Raw genomic sequence first — 24,581 nt, 5'->3', positions numbered from 1 at the left:
TTGACTTTCATATCTGCTTCCATGGATTAACCTCAGCAGGATTCTTTTTAAGCTCTTAAAATCTCCAAAAAATTACTTCTAATAATTTTTAAAATAAAACTAATAGAGCAGAAGGCAAGGCAAGATTGGACAGAAGCAGGAGGCGCTCAGTCACGCTCCTCTGTGACCCGGTCTCTATTCACCTGGGATGTCAGGCAGCCTGATCTCCAGGAAATCCCCTTTCCTCTCTTCAATGCATTCTTTTTCCAGAACTTCCTCATGGACACTGGTCCCAAATTTTATCCATACAAAGCTTTTGGCAATCATTTCATCGTACCCGTAGCACTTGGACATGACCAAAGGTTTTCATGAATTCAGTTCTCTATGCCTTTTGTGCAGGGGAATATACTGGGTATCGATGAGGGGAGACGTGCAAGTGGCTGTCAGCTTGGTCTTCATGGATGATCCCATCATCAATGATGGAACTTATTTCCAATTCTTGGCGACACATTTATATAATCAAATACTCTGCATTCATTATAAATTGTCACTGTCATTAGTTTCTCCAAACACTGGCCTAGCTCATAAGATTCCCAGGGGTTGCTTGCTTTTTTTTCCCCTTCTAATTGTCAGATAGTAAAACACAGTTTCTTAATATTGAACATGATTCTATTAATAGAAGTTGTCAAATTAGCTCATGAGTTGTATTGTTTTTCAGCAGTGAAAGAATATAAAATAGGGATGTCTAAATAACGAAAGTTGTATAGCTATAAAAATGATGTTGGTAACATTGAAAAACACCTATAGTACATTAAATTAAAAAACAAACTAGAATATGTAATTGTGTAAGGAACCTTAAAAGGAAATGCCCAATAATATTGAACATTCTCCGATGGTTTATCAGTGGTAGTTTTTCTTTATGTATATATTTTTGTATTTTCAACTATTCTATAATGAAATGAATGACTTCTATGAACATAACAAAATCAAATATTAAAATAACTCACAGCCTTCTTTGTGGTATTTTTAAAGACAATAACCATGAAAATCCAGCCTTCTGGACAGCTGACAGGAGACCAAGTTTGCTCTCCTAAAAGACTCCCAAGTGGTGGTAAGATAGTCCCATCAGCTAGTTCCATCACCAGCTGGAAATATTGTCATTAAGAAAGAGGAAGTTCACCTTAAACCTATCCAGTTCCCATCATGGACCATCGTCACTGTCTCGGAGCCTGAGATACCTGCAGCTCCTGCAGAGGCACCGTGGGCCACGTCTGCAGCCTCTGGATGCCCTCTCCCCGGCTCTCGCTGTGTTCTCTCACAGCTTGCAGTTTTTTAATTACCAGCCAGCCACAAATCTGAGTCCTAGCAGTGCAACTTGGATGGCACCGGAGGACAGGCCCGGCTGGCCGAGGGCTGGTTCATAATTACTTCTGGGTAACCAGGAGGGCAGCCATACTGACACTCTGGTAGGTGGAGGACTCTGCTCTCAGGGTGCCAGAATTGCTGCTTCCCATTTTCCCAGATTCAGTGGGATTTACACTTATTAATTCCTGCAAATCAAAATGAAGTCCCTCCCCGAGGTCCAAAGCAGGGGTTGTTCACACATCACGAAGGAAAATAATGACCTGGAGTTGACATGGAGTTTGATTTGATCATTTCTACAAGAGAAGGAGGAGCCACCCACTGGGCGTCCCTACGTGCTGGACACTGGGCTGAGGCCTTTCGGGAGCAGCTCCTAGACCCCCATCTGGGGACTCAGTGATTTGACCCTGCAAGGTTTTGAAGGGATATATGCCTCTAATAAGCAGTCGTTCAGTTTGGTGATGGGTCCCTGACGAGAAATACACAGGGCTTTGTTGTTGATCTTTGCAGAGCTGGTTGATGCGGCACAAAACCATGGACTTTGCAGTCAGAGATGTGTGGCTCTAACTCCTGGCTCTGAATTTGGGGATTTCCTTATTCCCAAGGAGGGGCTCCTGCAGCAACACGGGAAGTGCATTTGAGTGCTGAGCAGCCAGGAAACCTGACCCAGAGCCTCATGCAAAATGGCTAGCAGAGTGACTGGCCGGTAGGAAGTGGCCCTTGCCCCTTTATTTCCATGACTGTACACTGAATGCAAGTGAGGAAAATATTTCAAGAAAGAATCATCACTTTGCTTAGTGAAATGAATGAGGTCAACGAATATTAATTAACTCGAAGCTGCCTTTGGCCATGTCAACACAGGGAGGAGCTCACTTGCTGCTTACTAGCTCACCATCTTAGAAGCCAGTGATCTCTTTATCCTGAGTATTCTGGAAGAGTCACAGTTCTGTCTCACAGAGCTGTTGCTGAGGGGTTATACCATGTGGAAGCTCACATTATGCCTCTAATATCTCTATTTTATTGTTGTTATTAACTGTCTAAACTCTTTCCAAAGAAGCAAATGCAAAAGATATGTTTCCTAATGCAAAGAAAAAGCACTAGTTTAACAGTTGACTCTTGGAGTAGGGTCGTGTTGCAGACAGCGGCACACACAGCACTGGTACTGGGGATGTTGCACAGTCTACTCTAATATTCCTAGAGTTGAGCCTAATCTTGGAGGTAAAACTGCCTCGTGAGACTCTACAGATGGCAACTTAAGCATCCAACACCAAGGAGAAGATCAGCACATCACCAAATAAAACACAGGTTCACCTTATTTCACCCAAGTTCCTTAGCACCAGGAATTCAGAATACTGTGGATGAAACAATAAGACACACGTTCTGTATACTCTGAGATGTCCCCAGCAAGGTCTGGAGCCACCCCCTCATCAAACACACTATTTTTGTTTTGAAACATGAGGACACCCCGACTCAGTGGGATGAAGGAAGAATCCACAGAGCCATCTCACGCAGGTTAGACTTCGCTCCCACGTTAGTCACCAAGGTCTTTTGTCATTTCAAAGCCTTTTGCTTTTGACATGATGGCAAAGAGACTGCCAGCCTTACTTTAGTACTAGCTTTACAACACCATAATTCTGAAGAAAATTTAATAATGCAGGACGATGGCTCATAAAATAAGACAGTATTGAGTGGATGACTGAAAACAATACAGAGTCTTAAAGTTTTCTAAACTTTTAAAACATTCCATGTTGAGGTAGAAAAGTGACGTATCTGAAGCCAAGTAGCGGATCTTTCTGAGTTCTAGGATAATTGACGATTCTCATTTTCTTCTTTGTGCTTTTGAATGTTTTCTAAAATTGCCGCCAGGATTAGAAATAAATTTAACAACAAACAAAGCTAATTTACTTTCATACCTTCTCAGTGTATTTAAAAGTGGGCACTTTCCAGGTACTTGCTCTCCCAGCAGGCCTAGTCTGGGTTCCAGGGGAGCATGGTCCACTCTCTAGAGGATTCTGGCCAGGATGGAGTGTGGCTTACTGGAAAGGGCCTGGAAACAAGGGTTGGTGACCTTGACTCTCCTGAACCCTCAGAACCTCAGCCTCTAGGTTCTCATCAGTCCTGTCCACACTACAGAAGACACACTGGAAACCAAGCCCCAGGGTGGAGCCGGGCATCCGCAGGCTTGTCTCCTCATCTATCACTCACAGCACTGGGGTACTCCAAGGTGATGGTGTTGGGGGTAGAGACTTGGGGAGGTAATGAGGGGTGGAGTCCTCAACAATGGCTCTTGTGCCCTCATAAAAGACACCCAGGGAGCTCTCTCACACTTCCTCCCAGGTAAGGACACAGAAGGTGCTATCTGTAAACAAGGAAGTGAACCCTCGCCAGACACCACATCTGCCAGCACCTTCTTTTTGGAATTTCCAAGGCTCCAGGACTGTAAGATATACATTTCTGTTGTTTATGAGTTACCTGACCTAAGGTACTTTGCTATAGCAGCCCAAGCAGACTAAGACAGATAGCAAGGAATTAGTCATAGTCACAAAAGACATTTAGAATTCTAGTCGTAGAATTGTAGGAAATTCTAGGAACAGAACTGTAAGACATCATTCTTCAACCCTGGCTGTACTTAGACCCAACTGAGCACTAAGAAAGCAAGAGGATGGATGTCCGGGTGTTCTGACTTCCTTGGCCTGGGAGAGGAGACTAAGATTGTTCTCTGTCCAGAGCTTCCTTGGCGACTGTAGGTTCTGTTGGACTTAGAATCTGCTGCCTTGTGTCAATAGGGTTGACCTTCACTGAGGAAGGAGATGCTCCCCCAAAGGCACATGCCCTGCGTGTGGGGTAAGGGAACATGCATTCCACACCACACTCACACCAAGTCTGACATGTGGCGCCTCCTCTGAGTCCCACCCTGGCCATTGCTGCAGACACTCGTCCAGTGTGTGGGGAAGGAGGTATTTCTGAAAACCACTGTTGTAGTCCAGTGCTGCTCAGACTTTGTTGTGTCTAGGATTCAGCTGGGGAGCTGATAAAAACACAGAATCTGATTCAGAATCTGGGCTGGACTCTGCATTTCTAAGAAGCCCTCCGGGGGACGCTGCTTTGACAAAATCCCACAGAGCTGAAAACGCTGGGCAGGAGGCCAGGGCAGTTGAGGGTAACATAAGAGGGCAGCTTACTCTTCATTTATGTGGTACCAGCATTTATATGGCACCATTTATGTGGACAGCTTACTGTTCATTTATGTGCCTTTCTCTTTAGTGTGTGTGTGTATGTGGGAGAGGGATCTCATTTTAATGCTTCTGTTTCATTTCAGGATGGGTTAGCAAGCAATTCCATATGGATTGGTGACCTGAGGCTGCATTAAGAAGAAAGAGTGAAGATGAATTTGGGTTTGATGGGGTGGGGACAGGGATGCTCTGATCTTTGGAAAGAAGTGTTATTCATCGAGGCAACTTCAAGTATGGAGGTAACTAAGACAGGCAGGTGGGCTCCATGTTGGCTCACTCTAAGAGGAGAAAACTGAAGTACATGATGATGGTGTGGCTGGTTCTGTCATCTGTGGACTGTCAGTTGCACACCTGTAGTTACTTTAAAGCTGATATTATGATGCTACCCTTTGGGATGCTTGAGAAGCAGCCATAGCCAAGAGGACAACTGTCTGGCTAAAAGCGAAATCTACCTAAAGTTATAGGCATGAGGGGGACATCTTCTCTCTACAAGGAGATCACTGCTACAGGGTGAGCTCAATGAATGGCATAAAAGGCAAGACCCAAGGGCAGGAGTCTCAACTGCAGAGCCAGGTGGAGGCTCACAGCAAACATGGCAGGATTGTCAGTCACCACCCACTGCCCTCAAAGAGGGGTCCAGCGCTGAGAAGAAAACCTGCTGTGGTGTATTGAATGGTGGCCCTAAACAAGCTCATCTGAGTCTCTGTGAATATGACCTTCTTTGGAGAAAGGGTCTTTGCAGATATAATCCAGGATCTTGATATGAAATCATTCTGGATTATCCAGGAGAATACAGGTGAATCTTAAATTAAATAGCAAATGTCTTTATAAGAGAGGAACAGAGGAGACTATAAGACAAGAACAAAATGACAGAGACATAGAGGAGAAGCTCAGGCACACACGGCCTCAAACCAAGGGGAGCCTGGAGCCCCAGGAGCTGAAGGAGGCAGCAAGGATACCCCCAGAGCCTTCAGAGTGAGCAGGCCCTGCTGGCATCTTGGTGTTGAACTTGAGCTTCCAGAACAGTGGGAGAATAAATTTCTGTCCCCTTAAGCTGTGCAGATAGTGATGATTTCTTAGGACTCTGGCGCGCCTGCCTTACTTCCTGTCCACCATCTCCACAAGCCTCTTGGGTCTGAGCAGCCATCCCCTTGGCTGAGTTGCCACAGAGGAACCTGATGGCAGCCTTGCCTCCCTCCTAGTGTCCTTCCTGGTTCCCACAGTGGAGGGATCATGGATGGAGCACTATGTTTGGATCCATCATTGTGTTCTGTGCCATCCCAGGCAAGTCACCTGGACCAGGAAGATGATGCCCAGGGGAGCGAGGGGTGCCTGCCCTCCCCATCCAACCCTGCTTAAGGACCAAAGAGGAAAGGGTAGCTGCTCCCGGGCCAACGATGATGTTCCATGAGCTTGACTGACTCAGGCGCGAGCCCTTCGGAGGCCTGAGCACCATGGAACTCCCCCTACCTTTATCAGGGCAACCGGATGGACACAAGCTCCAGCTTCCCCCTCCTGTGGGCCTGAACATGGGCAGGTGGAGCATCCTGTCACTTGGGCATCTGCAGGCAGTCATGACTGGGGCTGTCGAGCACCCACTGCTCTTCTGTGTCTCTCTGGACCCTGGCTCTGTACCATTGTCTGTCACCTGTGCTGGCCCCCAAACCCCCTCTAGGACCTGGGGTCATGGGGAAACAGGCATACTTCTTCCTCCAGGCCAGATGTGCTTTCCAAAGGGCCAAGTGACTTTCTCAATATCTCAATGTCACGCCACTGTGAAATGACAGGGCCAGTGGTTTAGGCAGGTTTCTTGTCTCTGAACTCACATTCTTTCTGGTGCAGACCCTTTACCTCTGACTTCACACGAGAGGAGAACAGCAATGCTGCCCAACCCCAGTGGCAAATAAACAAAGCAAATGAATAGGCGAGTTATGCAAATTTTAGAGTTAGTACACCAAATTTTCTCGATTTTTTTTGGCATTAAAAATATTTCTTAAACCTTTGACATCTGCTCTTTTGACCATATTCAAAAGCATCATGTATGCACAATAGTGTTTTTGAATCAGATGTATATTTTGTGTCCAAACCAATCACATCATTCATTTTGAGTTGTCCGCAGGAGAAAGCTGGACACAGGCTTCCTCCTGGGGAAACAAGGGTCTGAGCTGCTGGTGTTTTCTTAAACCTTCACAAAACTGGGAATGGAATGACTCATGGTTTTCTGGGTGCCCTTCTAGAAGAAGCCCCTTATCCTTGTTCCAACTACACACCCACCCCCAGTCAGAAAAAGTGGCCTCTTCCCCCAAAACACATTACTGGAAACGGAGTTGTTTGAGCACCCAAGCACACTTCTGCAGTCCCAGCCTCAGGAAATGCCCTTCCCCTGGGGACACAGTGGCACCATTCCTTAGCACATTGCCCGGGCAGTGGCTCCTATCCCCATTAGGAGATGGGAGCACAGTACTTACAGACTGTTCATCGCTCTTGGCTCACAGCAAATAAGGGGGCTCTTCAACTCAGCCTGTGGAAACAAAGCAAACGCTTTACCTGATACGTCATATTTGAATTCTGTTGAACACGCTGTTGTCGCTTCTTGTTAAAGTTGGGTGCAGGTGTTGGCTTAGAGGAACGATGGAAAGAGAATCAGTGCAGGTCAAGGATGGGTTTATTTCTGGAACGGGGTGGAGGAGGGGACTTTTACCCCTGTCACGCTGTCCTCCTTCTGTCAGCACACATCCCATCTGCCCTGGGGAGCTGAGCAAACTTGCACTGAGTCTGCTTTTTCCCTGGGGTGCAATTGTGTGCTCCCCTGGGCACCTGGGCACGCTAGCCCAGATGCTGCTGGTGCTGCTCTGAGTGCAGGGCTTGCCGAAGTACAGAAGAAGGGACACTTTCTTTTCTGAGTGTGACCTCTCTGTATTTATTGGAGGTTACATTTATGTGCCACTTCACACAGGCCACAGCATTTTGTTTGATCCCTGTTTTCACCCACAAAGGAGACATGATTAGCTCCCATATAAATTAGCAGCAGTGACTTTGGAAATATTCAATATCATTTAATCCACTCAAAGACCTTGGTAGGTATAAAGGAAATTTCCCTCTGTGTCAGGTGGGGGGTTCAGCAAGAAACAGGTGGCAACCTCAAATTGGTTAATTTGAGAACTTTGAATAAAGAGACACTCTAACACGTGTGGGCAAGATGAAGAGAATCTACAAGGGTCAGAGAAGTATCTGGAGGTGTTAGGAAAGGGCTGTTATGGTGCCTGGTCCTGGAGGGTCATGGAGTGGTCACCAGAGCCAGAGGCAGGGCTGGGTGGAGAGGAGCTTGGCTCTCAGCTGAGAGAGCATAGGGAGGGAGCTGCAGAGTGTGGAGGGAAAATCCCCATAGCATGATCCTCCTGCCCTGGATCTCCTCTGCTGTCTCCTATTGACCAGGAGAGGTGGAACTATTGATATGGTTTATGTCCATCAGCCTCTGGGGCTCCCAGCTGAGGAAGAGAGTGGATTTCAGTTAGAGAATGAGAGCCAGGGAGATTAAATTATGTGCCCAAGATCGGCCATCTGCAATAAGAGCCCAGATCCTAAAACTCTTATTTCCTAACCTCTCAGCACTTCATTATCCAACCATTTATCCAATCACCACTTACTGAAAATAGACTTTGTGCAAATATTGTGCCTAATGAGATCTGGTCCCTGCCCTCCAGTGCTCCCAAAACTAAGGAAGTACAGTTTCTGCCTCCTTCTAGCATCAAAATGCTTTATAAAATTGATGCATCAAAAAACAGAACAAAACGAAATAAAAAAAAACCCCACAACAGGTCCTAACCCTGCCTTTAAAAGCAAGAGAATCTTTGTAGAAGAGACAGTACTTTTGATCTTGCTGAATAAGTCTGATCTCCTAGGCTCAGTGGTCAGGAAGGTGTTCCAGGCCAGTGGAGCACCATGTGCAGGGCAGTGAAGATGCTAGATTGTTCTGGGTGCCGTGACAGCTTTGCAGGGTTTGGTAGGACCACAGAAGCGAGCAGCGTGGATATTGGAGGCACATGGAAAAGAGGAGGGCCCATTGCATGGTGATGGCCAAAGATCGGGCATGCCTAGGGATGGGGTTTGGCCAGTAACTGTGGCAAAGTTACTGAAGTGCTGGACTGAGCTCCAGATCCTCTGATATCCTGTGCATCACCCCATAGCACATCCCCTCTTCTTATATTTCTAGCTTGGTCCTGACAGTAGGGACAGGAAAGGGAGCTGCTAGGCTTTCACTCACAAGTGGTCCTCTGTGGGCAGTCTAGAGCATCTAGTTCATGGCTTTCTTTGGAAGTTATCACCTCCACTTGAAACTTTGCCCATATGATACAATGTGCATTGAATACTCCAAGAGTCCTGGACTGGAAGTTGGGAAACTCTGTCTAGTCTGAGTGCTGAATTATGTAGCTGTGTGATCTAGAGGAGTGTTCAGTCTCTCCTCATTTATTAGTGGCAGTATCAATATCTCCTTTTTGCAGTATTAACTGTGAAATAAGCTGATGCTTTATGCATTTCTATGCAGAAAATGTCTTACAAACTAAAGCACGTTATAAAATATGGACATACAATTACTAATATAATAAGCTTTGCAAGTTGCTTTAACATCTTTCATATTATGTTTGATCATTAACAAGAATTTTGGATATTACTTCTTGGTGGGGTTGAATTCTTGGTTATGTTTAAGTAAGAGAAATTGCCCACCCCTAAAAACATCTATCACTTTAGAATTCTTGTTACTCCATTCATTACCTTGAATTCATTAAGTAGCGCTGAGATGGAATAACATAAGTTAGTCTTCACGGAGGACACCCTGTGTGCCTGGCTCTTAGCCAGCTGTATGCAGAGCAAGGGAATCAGGAGATACAGGGCAGTTCTTTCCAAGACTTACTGCTTCTGATCAGTAAGGTAGGAAGGTGGCCAACCCTCACCCTGCCACCCACTGTGTGGCTTTTAATAGATTACTGGCGATCTCTGGGCCCTGATTTCTTCATCTGACATATGAACAAGTTGGACCAACAATATTCTTCCAGCTCAAAATTCCATGAAATAGTTCCCTTAAAAAACTACAATCCTCCACATCTGATAACAACAAAAAAAGTTGTTTTAAAATTCAGAAATACACACACACACACACACATCTTTTTGTCTTCTCCAATACAACTCCTCACAAAATAAACCTTCAGAGATTCAGAGGCCTCTGCCAAATTGCTACCTCATAGGACAGAGTGCAGCTGGGGGGATCCCTATATTTTACCTACGAGCAATTTGACTTGTTCATCTATGTTTAAAAAAAAAATTCAAGGAGATATTCTATTTGGCTTTTGAAAGGTTTGAGATATCCATTGTATGAGAATAGTTTTTAAATATTTTAAAGAGAACCAAACTTTACTGGCATTGTAAAAAAGCAAAATTTGGGGTGTTAGAGACCCATACCAGAGTCTGTTTGGCCACATGGGGTCATCAGCAAGACAAAGTGGAGCTCTCTGCACTGCCCTGTGTCCAAAGAGCACAACACACTTATTTGAGCTCAATTGTTTAGTAAAGGATGTGGTGAGAATTTGAGCCAGTCAGGAAGCGTTTTGTGTCCACAGGTTTTATGAAGATAATCAAGTACAGAAAAGATAAGGCCCTTCCCTTCCTGTACTTTTTCAAAGAAAAGGGATGAGCATTGATCAGCTGCTCTGGTCCCTAAGCCCTGCACTAACCCCTAAGGATTTGTTTTTTCATCTTTATTTCATTCAAAACCAAACTGACACTTGCATCAAGTAATTGGCTTTGCATGGCACGAGTAACCAGCTGGCATTCAGTCCTAGGGTCCCTGCCACCTCTGAGTTATGCTTTGGGACAACTGCTTGCTGATTTGGAGACTGTTTGCTTATCTGTAGAATGGGGGTGGGCACAATCTCTTATGAGGATCATGTGAGAAAATGAGTTCTGAGACACGAGGACGTGGGGATTAACACTAACGCGGACTGCAGAGTAACTAATGCCTTGGACCACTCCTAGGTTTGTTTGTGTCTCCAGGAAGGATAGGTGTGTATGGGGTTGTTCACAGCCGCTAATTGCACCATGCAGAATTACCTGGGCGCTTTAAAATTTAGAACACCCTGGAAAATCTGATTCAGCTGTCCTGGGGAGGAGCCCAGGTCCAGCCGTGAAGTGCCTCAGCTATTGTGACAGGCGGTGAGGCCCCAGGGAGAAAGCAGAGCACCCCTGACTTCCGTCTCTCACGTCCGTCTGCCCAGCATCACTCACGGATGTCTTCTCACCAAACAGGCTGGTGTTTCTTATTCTCAGGTAAAATGTCAAATAATCACACGTTCATTTGCCTTCTGTCTCAAGTCCATGAAAACCAGAAATTCAGGGAATGCCACTGCTCTTAAAGAGACCTCCTTCCATTCAGAATTATTTCTGAGTTGACCTTGAGCTTTAAAAAATTCACCACATCCAGATATTCGTAGACATGGATGAGAGGGGGAAAGATATTATTCCTGGTTTATGGAGACACAATATGTGTACCTCTTTATGGGGCAGAGTATGATCATCTGATACATGTATATGGTGTGCAATGTTCAAATCAGAGTGCCTAATACATCTCCTCCAGCCCTCATCATTTCTGTGTGTGGGGAACTCTCGTGCTCTTCTGATGGGAAAGGTTTCTGATTACACAGAGATTTTTCAGATCTGATCTATAGGTAAGGAGGAAGTGAAATCCAGGCTTGTGAAACTTAAAAGGAAGCGTTTATTCATGTATTCTGCTATTATTTATTGAGGATCTACTATGTGCTGGGCACATTCCAGATACTAGGAATTAGAGGCCATTGGAGCGAGTCCCCTGTGCTCGCAGCCAGTGCTCCCTGGTGCTGTAAATGGCCATGTGGAGAGAGATGAAATACAGCTTTGTATGTAAGAGAGGTAAGTAGGGAGTCGCTGGCACACAGAGGGAGGTATTTTCCAAGCCAGCCCACTTAGCTTCCTACGGAGCCAGCTCGTCTCAGCATCCCCAAGAATTCACCCCAGCCTCAGGGCCGCATGACAGCAGGGATGAAGGAAGCAGGTCTTCCAGCTGAGGCGCGCCCCTGGCCCCAGTCTGTGGGTCTTTCTCCAGGGACCTCAGGATCTGCTCAGGCTAAACAACTCTAAGATGCTCTTGTCTTGACTCTCACCGGGGAGCAGGTGTGTCTCAGCAGAGAAAAAAAGTCTCATTGTGTTTTCTACCTTCACCTTCTGTAGGGATCAGGGCCTTCACTTCCCTTTCTCTCCCTGGTTAGCCACAGAAATAACAAGCAAGCCTGGCTTTCCTTGTCAAAGACAGGTGACACACGGCACCAGCCATCTGTCAGTCCCACTTGTGGAACCCCGATTTACAGCAGGGCACTTGGCACAAAAGATATCATATCAGAGCTGGCTTTGCCATGGTGGAGCTGGAAAGTGCTCTTGAGGGTCTCAAGAGCAGACTCACCTCACCTTCAGGACCCATGGTCAGGGTGAGAATAGGCAGGAAGAGACACAGTCAGGTGGAGTGCTAAGGAGGTGCAAAGGGGCCCCATCCCTCAGGGAGTCCCCTTGGAGAGGGTGTCGCTTTTCATGCATTTACCCAATAAGGAAGAATGCCACTGTACTGAGTGTCAGGTGCCAAAGCCCACGTAATTGCAAATGTCATCCTGGCTGCTGAAATTGCCTGACTGTGAACCAGGCTCAAAAACTCAGGCCAAAGAGCCAGAATATGTTCATGATTTATTTTGGATTAGAAATACATGCTTCCATTTCAACAGCAGAGTTCCCACAGACTTCACAGACCCTGATCTGGGGCTCCTGGGGACACTCTTCAGGTAGGAGAAGAGTCGTGTCAAAGGGCGCACAGCACAGCTGATGTTCCAAGAGCAGCATTCCTGACTTCAGTATCCATTTTGGTCAAACCATTTTGGTTTTGGAGGTGATGGTCCCAGTGATTATATTTGGTTAGCTCATGATGTACTTAATGTGTGGGTTGAAAAAATTTTATAAAGATTATGGATTTGATGGATAAAAACCTTAGTGGTTTTTTGAATAAGCAGAAAACTAGAATTAAGGAAACAAGGATATATGTGGAAGCATGCTAAAGATTTCTAAAGAGTGTGTATATTAGATCTGATGTTAAAACCAGGGTGTCTGCTTTTGAGCTTGAAGCCTGCCTGGATCCTCAGTGAATGTGTTAGGAGGCAAAGACGAGTTGTACAAATGGATCGGATTTTGGTGCGGATCTTAATCCGAAAATAATTAATACCCTTATGGAATCATAAGCAGTTTAAACAATTGAAAATGTGTAACGCAACAAATCGGGTTGTCTTGTTATCCTTGAGAACTCTTGTTATCCACTGGGAATTCACCAATGCAATGCTACCAAACTGTGCTTGCAAAGAAACATTTTATCATAAATATTTCTGCCGCATTTTACCTGATCCAAAAATTAATATTTCATGAAGCAAAAACAATGCTTTACAGTAAGCAATTTTTTTTTTCTTCTCAAACATTTCTCATTTATTCCTGGAAAATAATGCTTATAAAAGTACTAGCTTCTGCTTATTTGAAACTTTAAGAAACATCATTATAATGACAACATACCTGACAAGATATAGGAAATGACCAAAAGCAAACTACAAGGTGCTGAAGAAAATGTGTGCATCTGTCAATCAAGAAGGGAAGATGTAGCTGCAGAGCCCAAACTGGGTCAAGGCTGAAGGATAAGGTCTAAATTAAAGCTCGATGCTTTTTTTCTCATTAAAACAGGAAAACAAGAAAAGAAACTCAATATAAAATGCTTCCAAACACACATCTGATTCTCTCCTCACATATCTAACATACCCAAAATGATAGAGTTGAGGGAGAAAGTAACATTTGTATATTTGGGGAAAGGGCCTGGGTGTGTGTGTGTGTGTGTGTGTGTGTGTGTGAATTTGTGCACACACTTGCAGGAGCTTTCAGTAAGCATGTAGAAACTAAGACTTCTGAGATGCAGATATTTATTAATTTGGCTGCAATTCAAAATGATATGTAATTTTTTTCTATTTTCATATCAAAAATTAGAAAGCCACATTTTAGCGATGCTCATACTTAGAGAAAAAAAAAATGTGTGCTGATTGGATTTCTAATTCTAACCCTGGACAGAGCAATCAGCTAAATTTAATTAAATATAAGACTTAATTTTATTGGATTTCCAATGAGTGGAGGCATTTGAAGTCAAATGGATTATTATTATAGATTTTTTTTCATGGGAATAGAGAAGGCTGCTTTCTCAGTTTTTCTGTTATTAAGTATGGGAGTATTTTTAGAATGATTTTGCAACTGTCTTGGTAACAAGCAACTCTCCTTACATTCCTTAAGGCAATATGCATGTCCATCCATTCGTTACTTTAAATGACTTTGAAAACACCCCTAATGCATTGACACAATCCATAGTTTTTGGGTTTATTACTCTTGGAGCATTTTGTTTTCAAAAGCCATTTCCTTCCTTTCTTCCTTTTGCTATCTAATTCTACAGAAAGGGTCCCTATTCTTCCCCGGGAGATTTTTCTCTACCCTTTTATTTTGTGTTGTAGTAAACTAGACCCCCTCTTTATCCTCTCCTTTCAGCATTCACCTATTTTGTCTTATATTCATTTCTTTCTTTGATCCTACCTTCTTTTTCTTCTTTATCTTCTTCCTTCTTTTCATCTGACCTTCCCTCTCTTTGCTTTTAATACAGAAGCTACTTTACTGTGCAGAGAAAATGAAGAGGTGGCATGTACATTCATTGTCATCTGGCTGTTTATCATCCAGCTGTAATCCACCAAGTAGATTACAGCATGGTGTACTTGTGATAGTTCACCTAGATCTTAATGAAGTGGTTGCTTAATTTGGTTTTAGGACTTACCTCTGCCTCACCCCTGTTTTCATGAGTCTTTTATAAATGATGGCAGAATCCCACTGCCTAGGGGTGTGACCGCTAGGCCTAAATCAATCAATCATCCTCACTGTGACTTAGTGTGTATTAAGTGATTAACACATTGAGGTGTACTGAAATTGTAGGGAAAGAAAGGCAGAAGAAGATGGGCTAAGACTCAGGGCTTGCGAGACACATACCCCAGTTCTAGACTGGCTGAAGACCCTACCTGCCCCACAGACAGTAAAAGCCAATGGCAAAGGCAATCTAGCAATGCATTCTTTCAATACCATTAATTAAGTTCCTGCTGTATGCTGGTTATTTTCTGCATAGCTGTTTCATGATATGAGCCTGGAAGAGGTTTGTGAGAAAATTCTAATCCAAAGAGGAAGTAAGATAGCCCAGGTGTTCTCATTCAGACTGGATCAAGAGTAGCCTAATTTATGAGAGTAATAATGGTAATAATAATAATTCCATTTACTGTATACCAGAAGCCAAGTTATCGCATTTTGTTCAGTTTAGATTCCATCGTGTGGCAATAATCCAAATGACCCAGATTTTTCAATACTGAGCGATTCTGTCATTTGGTTCAGGGAGAATTTTTCTGAGCCAAATCTGTCGAGTGAAGAAAACACACAGCATGGATCCCGATGAGATCATCCCTTCCTCTGTGACCTCAAAAACACTTGGAACTTCTGATTTGAGCTTCCTTCAGTGTAATTAACTATTTCTTTGTCCCTTCTTCTACTTAGGATCATGCACCTAGCAAGATGTGAGCAGGCCTTTAAGCCCAGCTATGCTGAACTCTCCATGGGTTGTCCAACTTAAGTCTCAGTTTCTCTGGTCTGAAAAATGGGGATACAAGTGCTTGTACTTCCTCGCTCATGGGATTTGGATTTTCAAGACCAAATGTGATCAGAGAAGTTAAAGTCCCTCATAAACTTTAAATCATCATGCAAGTATAATGGAACAAATAGTTATTGGCTGTTTCTAAGAAGATGCTGAGGATCTGAAATTGGCAAGGAAAGTGTTCTAAAGCAATTTCTATGATTTTTCACATAATCTTAAAATTTTCAGAGGGTCATCTAAGAAATTTTAAGACACCTCCAAGGCTTTGCTAGATGACTGATAAAATATATATACAAATATGATGAGATTTGCTTTTTGTAAAAATCACCCTAAAATAAAACTTCTCTAGGTCTAAAATCTTAAAAAGAGTAAAAGGTAAAAAAAAAAAAAAAAAAAACATCTACTGAAGGTTTATATGAATATAAAATAAAGTCATGATTATAATGCTAACAATAATAATCATAGCCATTATCATGTATTTGGCACTTAATAGTCATTACAACATGTGTTGTTTTTTTTTCATGCTAAATTTCTTCTTTAATCACAGATCTGAAATTTCATTGTAAAATGAATACATGAAGAATGCATGAAGTACTGAGGTGTTAAATGACTTGCCTGAATTCCTACTCCTCTAGTGTCTGAATTCAAACCCAGGCTATCTATTTTTCTGACTGGATGGGTGGTGTGGTGGAATGAATTTGGAAACAGAGGAAGAGGTGGGTGGGAGGAGTGTGAAGATGGCCTCATGAAATGTCCACATAGGTGGAGCTGACCAGGAGATTCCCTTGCCCGTGTGTGAGGAGGCCTACACATCTGTGGGCTGAAAACATCTGTATATAGTCAGTGCTGAGTCAGACTGGCCCTGGTTGCCTTCCCAGGCATTGGCTACCAGTAGTAGCTTAGGACACCCAGCTCTTGCAATGACAGTTGTGACTCTGCTTACCAAGTACCTCCTGCTAGCAATTTGGTATCCTGAGAGCAAACATGCCAATCATCAGAACCCATGACTCGAATCTGGTTTGAATGAAGTAACAACTCGTGTATGTAAAGACCAGAACGCTAGATAGGAACAACGGCCTGCACTCTGTCAGCATGAAGTGGAAAGTATGAGTCTTCGGGGGCATGAAAATGCAGGTCCTCAAGCAGTCCACAAGGATTTAACCCTCTCAGTGGCTGTGCTGGGCTGCCAGTCAGCCTCGACTTTATCCCCAACTAAATTCAACAGAGAACCTACCGGGATCAAAGGTTGTGAACCAAATAGATGGTGTTGAATTTCCATATGTGTCCAGACCTTTTGAATCATTTGATTTGGCACGGAAACAGTTGTCATAGTGCCATTGAGGTGTGGCACTCCATTTGTCAAGCTTAGAAATGAGGGAGACAATATTTTGAATAAAATCACCAATAAATCTTTCGAAAACCACACATTTTGCTAATACTTGTGGCACATCTATGAGTCCGAAAATGCTGTTAGTTAGTTGGAAAGAATGTGACGGCAAAAAGAGCCTCAATTGGATGAAAAATGTTTATCCTGGAGATCCATTACACAGCATAGTGAATATGGTGGATAATGTATTGCACATTTCAAAATTATGAACAGAGTTCATTTCAAATATTCTAACCACAAAAATAAGTTACTCAAGGTGATAGATATGTTAATTATCTTGAATTAATTATTACATCATGCATGAATAAATCATAATATTGCTTTTTACCCCATAAGTTTACACACACACACACACACACACAACTATTTTGTCAAATAATAATTAAAAATTAAAAAAGAGAAAGTTATGGTATGACCATAACCCTGGATACACTCAGAATAGCATCAGCACCATATAAAAAATAGGATCTTGGGATTGAGGAGGACCTGGATGCCATTTGTCTTATTCTCTGATTTACTGTGTGGCATAGACAAGGTATGGGAGTCTCTTCTAAAAAGGAAGAATAAGTACATATATTAAAATCTGAGAAACACTGAGTAATCAATGTCTGACACATATCAAGCCCTCAAATGGCCATCTGCAAATAAAAATTATTTGAAGAACATGATTCAAATTAAGCATAATAATTAGGATGATTCTCAAAGTACTCTGTCACTAAAGTAACAACAACAAAGATTACAAAAAAAAAAAAAAGCCCTGTGGTAGCTTTTTTTCACTGTTCTTTTTTTCGTGGTTATTTTATTTTTTGAATTGTAATACTTAGCTTGATGCTTCTCAGTTTCAGTGATAACTTGCTTTGCACTGGAAATTTTTTGTTGAGTCTGTTTAAATCTTAAATACCAGTAGATCCAACACATCTCTCTCTGTTTAATAATTTAATCCCATTGCACATTCTCTCTTTCCCATGCTTGGAGGGCTAGGCACAGCCTGGAGGGACTCTGCAGAACTCTGACCTTGGCAGAACGTGGCTGTGGGTTGTGGTGGGGATGGGACTGGTTTAAGGTAGTAGTATGCTCTAGATCTAGCTCTTACTTGCCCTGTGACCTCGGCGCAGTGCTGCCCAGCTGCCATTCACCCACCTGCTGAGCATCTGTTCTGTATCCAACATTGTTGTATTACCTCTCAAACTCACAGTACCCCACAAAGTGTACTATGCCAACCAGTTTCAAACTAAAAATCACCAAAGCAGCAAAAAGAAGATCAGAGAGATTCAGCCATTTACCCAAAGCCACGCAAACCACATGCTTGATTCATATCCAGTTTTGATTGATCTCAAAGCCCTTTCTCTTTCCATCTTACCATGCTGCACACTGCCATCAACTTCTCGGAGCCTCAGTTTCAACATTTCTCGACTGATATAATCCTTGCTGTCCTGCTTCATCAGGTTGTTAAGATCATTAAGTGAGAAAACATGTCCTCAAAGGCTCTGGAGACTGTACAAAGCTATGCAACTGTGGTATATTATGATTCTCTAATGAGATTATTAAAATATTCATACATCTGTGTGTATTAATAAACCCCACAGTAATTGTGGGCATGTTTTAATGAATAAGGTCAGAGCTGATCTGAGGCGAGGAAGGAGAAGTAACAGAGAAATAGGCCAATATTTATTATGTATGTACTGTCAAGTACATACTATGTTCTATATAATATTTCTTTTAAATATCATATTATCGAGTCTAAATAATTCTCCATGTAAGACTAATGTGATCTGGTTCCATTACAAAGATGCAGGGATCCAGGAGCAGAGATAAAGAAAGATGCCCGGTCCCAGGGGCAGTTATGACTCTGACTGACTGGGTCAGGCATTGAATCCTAGTCTTCCAAGACAGGAGTTGGCTGATGGCAAAGTGGGGCCAGAAATGGGGTCTCCAGGGTCGGCCGGATGGTAGAGAAAGATGCAGCTTTTGGTTTCAGCATGGCTTGTGTATGGAGTCTTCCAAAGGACTCCTTGGAGAGCGGAAGCAGAAATGCCACCACTAAGATGTCCAATGTCAAAGACCAACCACTCCAGGACTGAGGTTCAAGAATGAGCTCTATGAAGCCACACACAAACAGCCCCCTCCCCCTGTCAATCAGCTTTTGGGGAGAAGCAGTTTAGACTTGGATTCTGGTACTGAATTCATTACTGTCTGGGAAAACTGGAACATGTGGCTTAGACCCCTCAAATTCTTCCTCTATGAAACAGGGAAAATAATAGGGAGCACTCAAAGTCAGGGACAAGGGTAGGTGGGCTCACACACTCGCGTGGCTGGAAGGAACCAGCTGCCCTTCCTGCATCGTCAGAGAGCATATTTTCTCTTAAGCTTCTCAGAGAATTTCTGAAGCTCCGCCATTGCTCTGGTAGGTCTTCAATGAGCCAGACTTACCATTGCCTTCCTGATCTTTGAAATGACACCGGACACCATCATCGGAGCCTCAGGTAAGAGACTATGGTGAAAAACAACCAAGTGGCTATGAAGGAGGGGCAGCCCTGCCGTGGCATCTTACATCGGATCGCCTCTGATGACCCTCTCCTTTCTCTCTCCCTCACTCCACGTTATTTGTTCTCTCTGAGAAAAACCTGGGGGAGAAGCCTCCTGGCACCACTGGAGGGCCAGCATTTCATCCCAGCTTTCATCTCACCCTCGAGCCGACAGGGGAAGGGTTTTGCCTGATTCCAAAGCGTACATCTCCCACACCAAAGCCCGTAGAGAAATGTGTTAACGTAGAAGACAGAGAATGCCTTTCCATGGGGCTCCGGGAGTCAGCCTCTGCTTTGAGCAACCTCCTTTGACTTGAGGCTGCCTTCCTGGGGTCTGTCCTAATGAAGGTCGGCCCAGAGAGCCTGCGAGTCACCTGGTCTTTAGGCTTTAGCAGCACACAGTTGGGGGTCCAAGCTCTGGGAAGAGCAGATTGAAAACTTTCAGTCTTTTAATTTTTCTATAGGTGGGCATCTTGAAGCCTTTCCCTGCAAGATGAAGGGGACCCTAGGGCCCTGGCTAAAGGAGCCAGCTTCCTCTTGGGCATTTGATGCTATAGAGGAGGCCCAGGCTCTCATGTTAGGGAAGGCTTTTCTTGTTTGGTGTGGCTCTCTTTCCCTAGGATCATTTATAGCAGGGAGGTGACCATGAGTCCCCACGCAGAAGCAGCTGGCCTGTTTGGTTTACCTGAATAGCCGGCAGAGTACCAGGAGCCCAGGATTGCAGGGTCTGTGGCCCATGAGGGGCCCCGCAGCAGCATAGCGCAGAACCCAGGGAGCTGGGGGTCCTTCTGGGAGGGAGTCCGATTGTTCTTGGTGCTGAGCGGGGTCCTTCTGCAGAAGCCTTCTCAATTGTCCGTTTTAGTTTTGATTTCCTGTGAAATGAGGTCACAGACTTGGGGAGGCGTGACCTGTGGGCAGGCAGGACTTCCTCTTCTTGAGATGAAGTACCACAGATGAAGGTGTGAGAAGCTGAGGTCTCCCAATCCAAAGCTGTCCTTACAGGGACACAGTGGTGGTTGGCGACTCTTCACAGTCACCGGCATGCCCTGCTGGGCAGCACTCACACCTAACAGCGGGGCTCCCCTGGTTCTTTCAGGTGCAAACTGCATTCAGTCACCTTGTGATCCCATGGCTTCCGAAGCTGTCCAAGATGCATGCACCAGACCCCTCAGAGAGAACACAGGGACTGGGATACGAAGTGCCTGGCTCTTATTCTTGCTGTGTTCCTTATTAGCTATGGGTTCTTGGGCAAATTGTCATTTATTTTTCAAGTAATTCTCTCGTCTTTGATGGAGAAATAACAATACTTATATTTCAGAATGATTGCAAGAAATGGACGCGGTTATGTAGATAAAGTCACATAGCACTATTTTCATCACAGACTAGGTGCTTAATATACTTTCATTTCTTTCTGCCTGACCTTGGTACTTTAAAGAGGGCCTCACCTGAGCCTGTCAACTTCTTCTGGGTACTTGTCAACTCCATACTTTAGTTTTAGATAAATTGATGTTATGGATGTTGGATTCCATAATAAACCCCCACAGTATTTATAGTAAATTAAAAGACGCTTCATGTTGGGTAAATAACTCTAGTTTGGTTTTAAAAGATGGTACTGAACTAAGCAGTCCCTGAATGTGAATTATGTGCCAGGTACTTGTGTGTCAAGCAACTTAAGAACATTTCCTTATGAGCTGGCTGAGCAAGTAATCTTATTCCTAGCCATGTGGCAAAACATTTTTAATCACATTTTGTAATTTCACTTTTATCAATTAGCTTTTGCTGCACTTGGGGCTTAACCCAATAACCATGTCATTAGTTCACCCTTGTGTGGGTCACTCAGTCGGTTTGCTTCATCTAGAGTGAACCCGGACAGAGACCTCTTAAGAGGTGGATGCAGAAGAGTTGATTATCACCTTTATTGACAAATAGTCTAAAAGCTGGTGTTCACGTCTATTCAGTGTCTGGTCTGTAATGATATTCCAAGTCTTATTTTACCAAGGAAGAATAGAAGATTGTTTGGTAGAGCAAGAAAGTGGCTAGTAGTAGAGGTGATATTGATAGTTTCTTTTCAGGACTATCATGCATGCATCATCTATTATCTATGAACTATTTATTATGTATCCAGCACTCCAATACCACTGAAAATACCACTGGAGTTTAGAATCTAGAGGAGTAAAATGTAAATGAATGAACTTCACATACCTGTAGAACTACAAGCTGCGGTAAATGCAAGAGTTGGGCCTGCTGGGACAGTCATTCATCAACCAGTTATTGAGCCCCTCTACCTGCTATTTGCCAGGCCCTGGGCTAGGTGTGGGGATATGGAGTGGAGAAGAAAAATGATGTCCCAAATCCCAAGGAGCTGAGAATCGAGCAAGGTGAAAGGTATTGGACAGGAAACGATCAAGAGGTGTGTGCCCTGGGGTGGGAATCAAGAGGGGCCGATGCCTGTGGGAGGCTAGTCCATCCTCCACTCGAGGTTCAGGAAGGACTTCCCTCTGGGAGGCGACCAGGAAGCTAAAGTCTGTAGGATGAGCAGGAGATTGTAGAGCAAGAGAGGGGGGAAGAAGGAAAAGAGAGAAGGAAAGGAAGGGAGGGGAGAAAGACGGAAGGAGATACAGAAAGAGGGAAGGCAGCAGGACAGAGCAGAGGGGGACAGGGGAGGGACGGAGTAGGGTGTCATGGGGCAACACTCAAGGCCAAGGGGTCCGTGTCGGTGCCTGGGTGGGAGAGGGTGCAGCTCACTGCAGGAGCCTCACTGCGGAGAAGGCAGGGAGAGTGGGAGGCACAGGCCTCAAGCTTCCCACGTCCACGGCCACCCACTGGCTCCAACTGACTTCTTCCTGTCACTGCTGCTGTCCCTCGTTCCACCGTTAGACAGGCCCCTCGCATTCATCTTCTCTTCGGTGGCCGTTAATTTGTGTTGGTTCCTTCAGGAGCTCGAGCCCCTCGCGGTCCTCACTCCACCTCCCCCCTGCACAGCCATGGACCTTGAGTCATAGGAGGGTGACCAGGGACGATCGGAGGTGTCTGGGTTACGATTGTCCAGGGTGTTGCTGAGAGGCCACCTGGTGGAGCAAGGCAACAGGAACCACAGCTTCTGTAGGAGGAGTGACGAGGGCTCGGTGCTTCCCTCCTGCAGGGTCCACTTCTGTGCCTGGCACGTGCCTCTCATCAGCTCCCTTGTTTCCCTGGGCCTCCCTTGAAGTGCCACTGGGGGTATGGGGCCACCAGTCACCATGATGGATGAAGATAGGCTGCATCTGTGAGTAGAGGATGTGAGGTGTGTTCAGGGTTGTGTGAGTGGGTCTGGGCTTGACTTAGTGTTTGTTGCTTTTGCTTTCTGGCCAATTCACTCAGGGCATGAAACTCTAGAGTAGATCAAGTGAAAGAATTACAGGGAGAAGAAGAAAGGAGGAGAGGAGGAGGAGGAGAAGGAAGGGGAGGAAGAGGAGGGGGAGGAGGAGGAGGAGGAGGAGAAGAAAGGAGGAAAGATGGAAAGGAGAGGAGAAGGAGGAGAAGGAGGAGGGGGAAGAGGAGGAGGAGGAGGAGGAGGGAAGGGGAAGGGGAAGGGGAAGACCACTGAACAAGACGTTTAGGGCCAATCGTATTCAGGTAGGTTCACAGTTTGGGGGTGGCTGGGAAAGAAGGAAGTTGACCCTCCGTGTCCTGTTGGGAGGCTGCAGGGTAAGCCCAGTCAGCTTTGGGATTACACTGGTTTAGTTCAGATCCTGCCCAGCTCCACTTACTGAATGAATTTAGGCAAGTTATCAAGAGCGACCAATTTTCTCATTTTCTCATCTTTAAAAAGGGTGTAACGCTATCAGCCTCTCAGCATTAGTAAAGGCATGAAATTATAAAATCATCTTGCAAACGCAGGTAGAGGCGTACAGCAGCATCCTGGAGCTCATTCAAACAGGAGACATTTGCATTTTTTTTCAACTTGTACTGTGAGTTTCATGCACATGAAGAGAAACTGACATTTTAATCTAGACTTTAAAAGTCATTTTATTTTTAACCTTTTAAATTTTGAAATGATTATAGACTCACCAAAAAAAAGAAAAAAAAGATGAGGAGAAAGCAGAGTCCCCTCAGTGCCCCCTGCCTGGCTCCACCCGGGGAACGTCTCCTGGATAAACATGCTGTGCAGAAGCGGATTCAGTCCTCACACGCTTCCTCTCTGAAGCGAGGCCATGTGCTGGGGGAGTGAATGGTCAGCCTGGCCTGACCGCACCACTTCCTGCTCTTGCAGATTCTTCCCCAATTTTTTTGAACAAGATAAATTCAGGTGTTAAAAGGAATCCCGGCTGGTGCTGGGCGGACATCCCGGTGCCCGGTGGTGTTTGGTTTCCTCTTTTCAGCTGGTAGTGACAGCCAAGTGCAGGCTCCTGTCAGGCAGCTGGTCTCAGGCCGATGTCACGGGCTGGGTTTGGACCCCACAGCACACCCCCAGACACAAAGGGAGAGCCGGCAACAGCTCTGGGGAAGGCTGTGTACTTTGCTTTCTAGATTCCTACTTGAGAGTGCAGTCTCCTACCGTGGATCCAAACCACACGTTGGTAACCAATGACACGAGAGCTCCTGAGTGGAACCTGGGTTAATTGGCGCTAGCATTTCTGATTTATTAAAGTTGAGCACCTGTTTGTCACTGGTGCCTCAGGCATTTGGCCCCCGGGCCCCTGAGAGGGGCTCAGCTCATGCTAATTGTCCTTCTCCTCATCTGCATTCCTTCTCCTTTAGGAGGCATATGGGATGCTCTGCACTCTGGGCTGAGTTCTCCTCTTCACGTGTGATGAACACTTTTCCAAGGGGTGTCTCTGCTGGATTTTAGACAGGCTCAACTCAGTGGCTCTGTGACACCAGTGGGTCAATTTTTATGACTGCTAAGGAATAGTTTCCTGAGAAAAAGCTCAAAATATAAAGCAGTCAAATGCATCTAGTTGTCTGGGGCACTGTGGGGGTGTTCCATGGGGGGCTGTTATCTCTGGCAGGGATCCTCGGTGTTCCCTAATTCCTGCTCCAACCACCCTGACAGAGGCCTCCCACAGGAAGGAAGAAGGCCACGTGGGTGAAGAGGTCCCTGCGGGAGCACCCGTCACAGGGGAGGGGAGATCATTCTGGGCACCGCAGGCTTCTGATTTTGCATTTATTTCCGAGACTGGTTTTGTTTCATTCATGTCCGAGTTCTTCAATCACGGAAGGAGAGGAGATGATGCAGAAAGAGCCCTCCCCTAAATTCTCTGCCTTGAATTCCCTTGATGTTCCCAATTCTTCATTCACAGAAACGATCGGCAGGTTATCAATGAATAAATCTCCATGGA

This window comes from Urocitellus parryii, chromosome 10 (genome assembly GCF_045843805.1).
Source record: "Urocitellus parryii isolate mUroPar1 chromosome 10, mUroPar1.hap1, whole genome shotgun sequence".
In the NCBI taxonomy this organism is placed as follows: Eukaryota; Metazoa; Chordata; class Mammalia; order Rodentia; family Sciuridae; genus Urocitellus; species Urocitellus parryii.
This window is presented reverse-complemented; position numbering follows the sequence as displayed.